This window comes from Sylvia atricapilla, chromosome Z (assembly GCF_009819655.1).
Source record: "Sylvia atricapilla isolate bSylAtr1 chromosome Z, bSylAtr1.pri, whole genome shotgun sequence".
Lineage (NCBI taxonomy): Eukaryota > Metazoa > Chordata > Aves > Passeriformes > Sylviidae > Sylvia > Sylvia atricapilla.
The window spans coordinates 41,091,334-41,100,803 of record NC_089174.1 but is presented as its reverse complement, the minus strand read 5'-3'; the positions used below and the strand labels follow the sequence as shown (position 1 = coordinate 41,100,803).

Genomic DNA, 9,470 nt, shown 5'->3' with positions numbered 1-9,470 from the left:
CACTGTATCTATTTGTTTTCAGTCTCCAGGATGTCAGAAATGCAGAGCTGTGTGTGTACTGATTTGGCTTGAGTGGCTAAGTAAACCAGAAAACTAGTGTCTTCATCCAGTCTCTTTCTCACAAAGCATGTCAGTTTGTCAAGTACTTCTTTCTTTAAAACTGTAACCTCTGGCTGTGATGGCCAGGGCAGCCAGCAGCAAATACTGCTGTCATTAACCCTCTTTGCATTGCACTGGTACTCCCTGCAATGTGGCTAAAAGGCAGCAGGCACACGATGTGAGATAGAATGAAATTACTGCAGTTCTTGCCATTTGTTTTATTCTGGTGGCTCCAGTACAAAACAGATGTCTCCGTCTGTAGGGTATGTCCTGTTCTAAGCCCCTGATATTGTTTACTTCCCTAAGGACAAGCTATATTCTGTCTGGTTTCCCATCCTTCTGCAGCCTGCCTACACTGAGGTTTTTTTCCCCATAAGGGGCATAAGAGAGTCGTATGAAAGAGAAAATACAAGGTAGTGGCAACTGTAAAGAGAAAGCAGAGCATTGCCTCAGGTAAAATGACTAACTTTTAATTAGAAGTAATTAAACAGGGGTCTGGCAAGACTGGGAAATTGTGTAACCATTAAAGTGTACATCCCATGGCATGGTGGTGTTGGGGGGAATACACGTCTCATAGCCAAAAGTGGCTAAAGCAGTGGCTATGAGACATGTATTCCCCCCAACACCACCATTTTAGGCTGTGGGTGTAGCCTTAGAGATTTATCCTTCAGATTGATTTTACAGAGCTGAGGCCTGGTAAGTTTTCACAACTTATGTAAAATAGTATTGCCCGTTACCATGGAAAAGACATAGTAAATATATATAGTAGAAGACTTCAGTGATGTCAGTGATAGATGGTGATCTATATGCTGTTTGAGGAGACTTTCTCAAGTGGAGAAAATTTTCATGTGACTATTGCTTTGGTGTCTTTCTGCTATCCTATGTTTCAAGGTTTTATTTTTAGTAAGAATGCATCAGTTAGTAAGAATGCATAAGTAGAAGTACTGTATGGAAGTGTCAACTTGCAGGATCAGGCTTGCGATTCAGTGGGCATTTCTGTTCTTCATCTTACATATATCTAGAATACTTACAATAAAAATATAGAATGAGTCACCTGAATAACATGCACAACTGGTAACAATAAAGTACATTGTAAAAATGGTTGGTACAGTTTATTTATCTTCAGAATGATTGTTCTTACACTCCTCTGCAGTATCTTTATGGTGTGTGCATTAATATTTCATGTTCCTGCTGTCCTTGTGCATTCCTGGGCAGCAAAACAAACTCAATTTTGTAGTGTCAAGAGGAAGAAAATCAAGATTATATAAAAAAGGCTACTGACATAAGAGGCTGACAGGCCTATTTGTTGCTCTTATTCAATGCGTTCTTAAATAGGAATCCAGGAGGTATCTAGACCAGGGTGAATGGGAATTCAAATATGTTACTGAGCCCAAAAGTATTTCAGACAGGTTGCTATCTAGGCCCTGTAGGTGTTTGCCTTCTTCAAATTTAACTTTTCAGTCTTGAGAGAATGTCACAAACCTGCTTAATGAGCGGCTGCTTATGAAGGTAATTAAAGGCTTCTTTATGCTAGTTGGTCATAGCTATTCCTCTTCTCCTTATTTCATGCTTACCTGTTGGTTTACATTCCAGAACCCAGCCATCAGCCCAGTTTCCATTTCCCTTTTTAACTTCACTCTGGGTTTTAATCTCTTCTTGATATTGCTGGGTTTGGGCTCATATATATCTTATTTTTTCAATTAATACAAATAATGAAAAGACAGGAACTATTGTTGCAAACTCCATTTGCAAAGTTTGAATTCTTAGCTGAAACTTCGAGTCATTACAGGGGTAATGACTTTACACTTAATGTCTTAGGAGGGGAAAAGAGTGATTGTTCACAATAGAAACTGTAGTAGAATAGGCTCACAAAAAACAGTTCAATCACATTAAAGTTTTTTAGGTTTACTGGAACAGCTGAATTTTGAAAGAAAATGCATGTGCCTTTCCTTCTGGAGTATGTATCATCAACCATAAAAGATATGCTTAAAGGTAATAGTCCTTTCAACTGTAGTTTAGTCATGTCTGTATATTAAAAAAAAGAAAAAAACCCCGCAAAATAACAACAACAACAAAAAACTCACAGAGGTGTCGCGTAGGCAGACAGGAGGTGCTCTTGGAAAAGCCTCGGTGCCTGTTCAGATCTGCTGCAGTTGAGCTGCCGCCGCCCAGAGGTCAGTGTGGTCTGACCAGCGCACACGGCTGGGCGGGGCTGTGTCTGTGGCCTGCGCAGTGACACCAGCAGTGCTGCTCAGCAGCACCTGCTGTTTTACAGGCCAGTTTCAGGTCTGCTCAAGGTAGCCACGTGCGTAGAGAGTTTGGCAGAACATATGTCACCTCAATTATTCCATGTAGCAAAATTCTAAGCGCTTCAGCTTTTGGCATCCTCTTCCAGAGGTGGCAGCTGTTAGAGCCTTCTGCCTTAGTATTCTTTCATGTAGTGTTGACTTCATATACACTGTAGCTTTATTGAGAGCATTAAATACATCCAAAGAGTATTTCCGGTTTAAATACTAAATTTTGGTCTTGTGCTAATCACCTTTCCCTCTCCTTTATTTAACAGTTTCAAAATAAAAGGTTTCTTCAAGTTTTATTTTCTTCAAGATCAGGATAGGAATAAAGCATGGTATTAGTATATTTTCTATAGCCTGTTCATAAAGCACAGGTGATAGATTTAATCTGTGAATTGATTTTGTGTGGGTAGGATTTGTTTTGAGCTCTTAATGGTTTCGGGTAAAACAAGGTGGTTGTTCTAATTTAGCGGGGGGGAAATTAATCCCCTTTTTGTTCCTATGCACTTTGATAAAGGAAGCATTTAGTTGTTAATTTTACACAAAGTGATTTTACAAAGACTTGATCTGAAAGTAGCATTAAAAGTTTAATATGGAAAGGTGGCTTTTACTATTCCCTTAGGAGTTAAGTTCTCAGCTTCTCAGGTAACATGGGATCAGCAAACCTGTGGCAATTTCAGTGATATAAGCATTTAGTCTTTTTCTTAGAGGTCTTACCAGCTGAAGGAGCTGAAGTAGTCTGAGTGCTGCATAAAATTATCGGCCCTGTTTGTATCACACTGGGCTTGTAAATACAGCTTCAAGTACTGGCAGTTTTTTAAACTTCCTTTATAAAAGGGAAAGAAATACTGACAATTGAAAACTAAAAATAAAGGCTGACCAGTTTACAGGAAGAGTGGAGACCTAATACTACTGAGACCAGCTTTAGATAACTCTTTCCAAACTACTTGCAAAATTCAATCCTTAAGTCTGAAGTTTGGTAGGCTATCAAATCTTTGATCTTTAGTTTTATGGGAAAATAATTACTTAAAGCACAAATAGGAACACGAATTGAGTATCAAGGTTGATATTTGGTATTAAGTATATTGAGATGCTGGAGCGTGTCCAGTGCAGGGCCTGCAAGGCTTGTGAAGGGTCTTGGAAACATGCCTTATGGGAGGTTGCTGAGATAGCTGTGTTTGTTTAGTCACAAGAAGAGGATGCCCAAGGGAGACCTCATTGCTCTCTACAACTCTCTGAAAGGAGGTTGCAGTGAGGTGGGGGTTGGTCTCTTCTACTGTGTCTGCAGTGAGAGGACCAGAGGAAACAGTCATCAGCTGAGACATGAGAATCAGGTTAGATATTAGATTTTTTTTTTCCACTGTTAGGGCATGTCAGGCATTGGAATTTCCCTGGGAGGCAGTGGAGTTACCATGTCTGAAGGTGATTAAGAGGCGTCTAGATTTGGTGCTGGATGATGTGGGTTAATGGTTTATGGGTTGCAATGGTAGTGCTGAGTTAATGGTTGGACTTGGCAATCTTAGAGGTCTCTCCCAACCTCAATGATTCTATGATTTTACAGTTATGAAGTTTTGATATTTTGATAGTCAAAATCCAGTCATCTTTGAGGGTAAAGCATATGTAGCTTCTTAGAGGGTAAATCTGTGGCATAGATATCCAAATACCTAATTCTGTTGAAAGACTTCACTAGTGAAGCTTGTATGCCATGACTTTTTTTTATTTCTGCCAGAAAGAAGAAGTCTGTGGAGAGGAAAAGAGAGGAAGGTCTTGTCTTTAATACTTTGAAAAATAGTAATAATTTAAATAATTTGTTCTTTTTATAAACAAATATTTCTATTTAGCTTCAGTAATCTGGTTTGCCTCAGGATGGAGGAGTAAAAGCACCTGCTTTTCAAATTATGCTTTCCTTTTTCTTGTAGTACGTCCTTCAGGTTTTCATCTTGTCTACACAAAATCCTGGCTTGAATCCAGGATTAATCAGGATTAAATAAACAGCTGGTGAAACAATGGCCTCTTGAACCTGGGAGAGAGGTTGGCATCCTTTGTGTTAGGCCATAAAGGCAGGAAGAGTTCTGATGTTACACCTGCTGCTGTAGCAGTGGCAGCCGTGTTCTCTGAGGTCAGTGGCTGTGGGTGAAGGTTGACTCAGCCAACCTGAAACACCCTTTCGAGCTGAAAGACTCCCATGCTCCGTAACTGAGCATGGGAATTCTGTCACTCTGCTCACTGTGCACCAGAACCGTGGTAGTCAAAACAAGCAGGCAGTGACCTGTACAATGATCTACACTTTTTCCCTGTCAGTTTGTAAAGGAAAGACAAAAAGGTCATTCCAATGTTTCCTTACTGTTCCAAGTGTGTATTTATTAAGTGGTCTGTTGCTGTCCACCTGGACATGAGCCAGCACTGACATTGCTGTGTGGATCTTTTATCCATCAATTTGTGTGTTTTGTCCTTGGGAATGCCACTATCCTTTGCTTCAGATTTTCTCTTGATGCGTAGAGGTACAGTCTGAAGTCAGTTTCTTGGAGGGTTCTTGAAGACTCAGCACAAACTACCCATGAAAAAAATAGTGCTTTTAGGGACAAGGGAGGGACAAGCATTTTTCACACATAGCTGTGTCTATTGGTGTCACAAGGGGAAGAGCGTGGCTTTCAGGCTGTAATGCCCCTGGATAATATTTTGAATGCAACATAATATATATAGTACTTTGTAGCAGTTTACCTTGTTATTCTGTAACATATCACACTGTTTAGTTTATCTTAGTGTATCAGAAGAGCAGAAGAGATCTCAGATACAGCATTGAGAAGGGGCAAAGAAGGAATTCTTATCTAACTGAAAATAGGCCCTGAAGGAATTTCTCAAGAATATGCCAGATTTTTAATTTTTTTGGTCATTGTTGTTTAATTATGCACGTGGTTTCCTCAGTAATTTTCCTCCAAACATGCTTTGTGGAAATACAAGCAGACAAGTGGTCTCGCTGGACCATGCAGTATGTCCAATACCAACTGAGGTAAGTCTGGCTTCTGTCAAACCAATACACGAAGTCCAAAACGAATGAGCATAGGAATGAGAGCAAGAATATTAAAATGCATAGAAGGAAGAGTAAATGGAATAAAGGAATATTAAGAACTAATTCTGCATGAGTGAAACAAAAATTTCCATGTACTAAGTGGTTCTTTAAACAATTTTCTTCTCTCGATGAATGTCAGATTTTCATTATTTAATTATAGTCTGCAGTGCAGACTGGAGGTGAAAAGAAGACTGATTATGTTTGGACTAAAGAGGAACAGAGGGCTGAATATAGAAATAGTAAAGGCAAAGACTATATTAATTTGTTCTTGGTCTGGCTTCATTGCAGTCATAATTAGAACTACAGCATGTTCAGATAGTAATTTCTTTGAGCAGAAAGTTTTAGGGTCAAATACCTGTTTTGCAGTAATTTTTCTGTGTAATTTTGCCTTTTTCTGCTTTATTTCAGGTGCATTTGGTGGGACTTAGATAAACAACTACTCAGTTGTGGAGATTGGAGATTGGATTGGACTTGTGGAGACTTCTGGATGTATGTGTTATTCCTTATGGAGAATGAAGGAAGAAAATTTCCTCTATAAGAGGGCTATAAACCTATTATTTGTTATAAAGAGAAAAATCATATCAAAACTTTAGCCATATTACTTTCTGATAATATTGTAGATAGGCACACATTAGGTAGGAAGCATTCAGCTTCTCACAATTTCATCAAAATACATAATGAAATAATTATAACCTTGTTAGGTATGAGAAAATGAAACATATCAACTTATGTTAGACTAACAATACAAACAAACAACAACAAAAAAAAGGACCGTAGAAATTGTGAGGCTCCTTTTGCAATGCCTTTAATGTGTGCTCAGAGAAGAAGCCACGTGGAAAGGTCTCAGGTGGGCAGCACAACTGTGACAGGTATGCTTCTCAGTACTGCTTTGCTTTAGCTGCTGGGCAAATGGCAAAATTGAGAGAATTTGTGGCCCCAGTGACAAAATGCTTGTCACACAATTGTGAAGGGTGCATTACCTGCCCTTGTCAGATGGGAAACATGATATGATGCACCAGCTACATCAAATGATGTTTCATACTTTAAAGCATGCTGTTTGATGTACTTTCCATTGCCCTAAGAGAGATTTGTTTGAAATTCTGTTTTAAGATGCACATTGCGATTTCTTTCCCTATTCTCTAAACCACATTCCAATGAGTATTTGAAACTACAAACACATAAAATAGAGAAGAAACATGCAAATGTCAGCACATGTTTTTTCTCCATTTCAGGGCAGAACATCTCAAATATGCAGGAGAAAAGCAGTGCAAAAAAAGCCCCCCAAACCTGGGAAAAAAGAGTAAACAACATTGTGTCTATGATCAAGGCATCCAGTAAAGCTTGCTGCAGATTTCATCATTTTGTTCTTGTACAATTCCATTCATTTAAAGTTCACTTTTCTAACAGGTGAAGTAATTTATCAAATTTACAGTAACTCAAACGACAAAAGTTAAATCAGATGGTCTCTCAAGGATTTGTCCTAAGTGCTATTTCCTCTACTCCACATCAAAGAAAGAAAATAATTAGGGAAAGACAAAATTTTAAAGAAAAATACAAACAGAAAAAACCCTGCAATAGCACTTGAACTGGATGACTTTGGATGAGATGTAATATCTGGAACAGATTTGAAACTAAAATTCCATTTAATTCTAAACCCCCCACCTTTTTGCAAGTAATGGGGCTCTGCAAATTTTAGCAACAAGAAAAAAATTTCTGTGTTTAATTTTATTTATGTATTTATAGGAATGTTTCATATGTGAAAATTGCTAAGGGCTACTAAATAGAGGTGCAAAAGCTACCTTAGAAGTTATTAAACAGGTGAAGAATAATGTTTTATATTCATTCCAATCTGAATTTAGGAATACACTAAGATAAACTAAACAGTTTTTAAATAAATCTCCAAGGCATTATCCATATACTCAAGGAATGGAAGAAGAATAAGCTGTAGTGCTGGCCGGTGTAAAATAGTACACTTGTGTGGTGTGATTATTCTGCAAATATATGCCCTCAGAAGGTAAGGTAATGCTGGGACAATTTAATAGCTATAAGCTGGGCTAAGAGGAAAATACAGACAGAATATCAAGAAAATCATGAAGCACCGTTCTCACTGATGTCTATTAGACTGTGATCAGTGACTTCTCACAGTGAAGTATTGTCTCCTGTAAAGCAGACACCCTTTTTATTAGGATGTTTGAAGTCTTAACACCCACAGTGTCAGAGCATGTTCGATCAAAACATTAAAATGAGAAGGAATGAGGATTCAGCTGAGGCATGGGAAACAATGTGTTATACCAGCTATATTATATATTTGTTAAAGTAATTTAGAAGCAATGTGCTCAACCACATTGAAGGCAGCAGAAGCTGAAGGGGAGTCCTACATCTCCACTATTGCTTACAACAAAATGGGAGACAAGAGAAGAGATAGAACAAAAAAAAATGGTACAACTTGGGTACAATAGTCAGAACAGACTTAGACTATGTACAGAAAAGTCTTTTTTCTCTGTTTTCCCAGTGTGTTGGTCACTATTTTGTCTTTCTTCTGTCAAGATTTTTATCATTTTTTTGCTGAGGACCAAAATTTTCCTTTTTTCAATATATACGGACTGATGCTAACCATATACCAAATATCTCAGATGATCCTTTTTACATGGTTGATGGGTTTTGCTTCCCCTGCTGAATTATGAGAAGAGTTAACAGCAGCTTACTCTGTGCTAGATAGCTGTATATGCAACATGTAAATGATTGTGGATATCCTGAGTCCATTAAAACCAGAAAGGCAGGTGCTTCTTGTTGCCTTTTCTTTGCTCATCAATCTCACAATGAGGGAGAACAAAGGTTCTGTATGGAAATACAATTTTAAAGCCCCTGGCTGTGTGGCCCTCACCCACACCATTACTGCCACAGTAGTTGGAGAGGGCCTTCAGGAAGTACTGTCTTACTTCCTTAAAGCATGACTTCATATGAAAATTTCAGCTGTGGCATAGAATGTGAACTGGGCAGCATTTGAACAAATACATGCTTCTGGTTATATACACAGCCTAATTAAATCCACTGCTTAAAAGCTTGCAGAACTGGCAGCATGGTTTATAAGGACAGTTTGCCAAGGAAATAAGGAATTTGGTACTAAATTTTTTCTGTCTTATGTAGAGGAGCAATATCATTGAAGTCACCTTCTTGCATAAAGCAAGCAAAATTTGGCATAATCTTCAAAGCATGCCAAGCTCCTGTGTGCACTGCATGCCTTTGGGTATGCAGTAGCCTAAAAGCAATATAGAAATCAATAGAAAGAATACATAACCACTCATTTTATTTCTGGAGCTGTTTTAAATTATACCCTGGTAAATATCTGTATAGATCTTCAACACAGTGATTGATTTACTTTCAAAGAAAGTAGCTCTGTGCTTCATGTCTTGTGTGTTTTATCTCTCCTGACAATGTGGCTGTTATCTAAGAAGTATATTTAGTACAGTTAAATATATAGATATGTGTGTGTAATGTATCAGTCCAAAAATATAGTCATAAAACCAACTGCAGAGAACACCAACAAAGCCTTTTACAGACCTTTTTAGCTGTGCTTGCACATAGCATTTTGGTATGGAGCAAAAAAATTGTCCAAGAAACTCAACAAAGCATCACACTACAGAATGCTTGCACAGCTGTGAAGCCATGGACATGCTGCTTCAAAGCCAAGTTAGACACTGTGTCAAGTGTTTTAAGTTCCCTCATTTGTTATGTTCATCTTTATGCCTTTACATATGGCATATTAAGGCTTTAACAGATATCACCTGACTTAAAGGATAGTTTGAACAATGTATTTGATTTTATGAACTGTACATTTGACACAATAAAGTATTCTAGTTTTCTGCCCATCTGTGTACCTGAACACCCTTAGATAACCTAAGATGGACACAAACACATCAAGCACAAAGACTAACACAGTCATCTTATGGCCTTCACCTGTGCTCTTGGCTCCTTTATTATATGTAATAATGTGTCTTTGCTAGAAAGGG

The 9,470-nt window shown here is 38.1% G+C and overlaps 1 long non-coding RNA gene across 1 annotated transcript; it reads left to right on the top strand.

The window, feature by feature from the left end:
- The first annotated feature begins 5,969 nt into the window (after window positions 1–5,969).
- LOC136373522 (uncharacterized) lies at window positions 5,970–6,819 on the top strand. The gene is made up of 2 exons (XR_010745663.1): window positions 5,970–6,095; window positions 6,693–6,819. It is a non-coding gene; the product is annotated as an uncharacterized lncRNA (long non-coding RNA).
- Window positions 6,820–9,470: the final 2,651 nt, after the last annotated feature.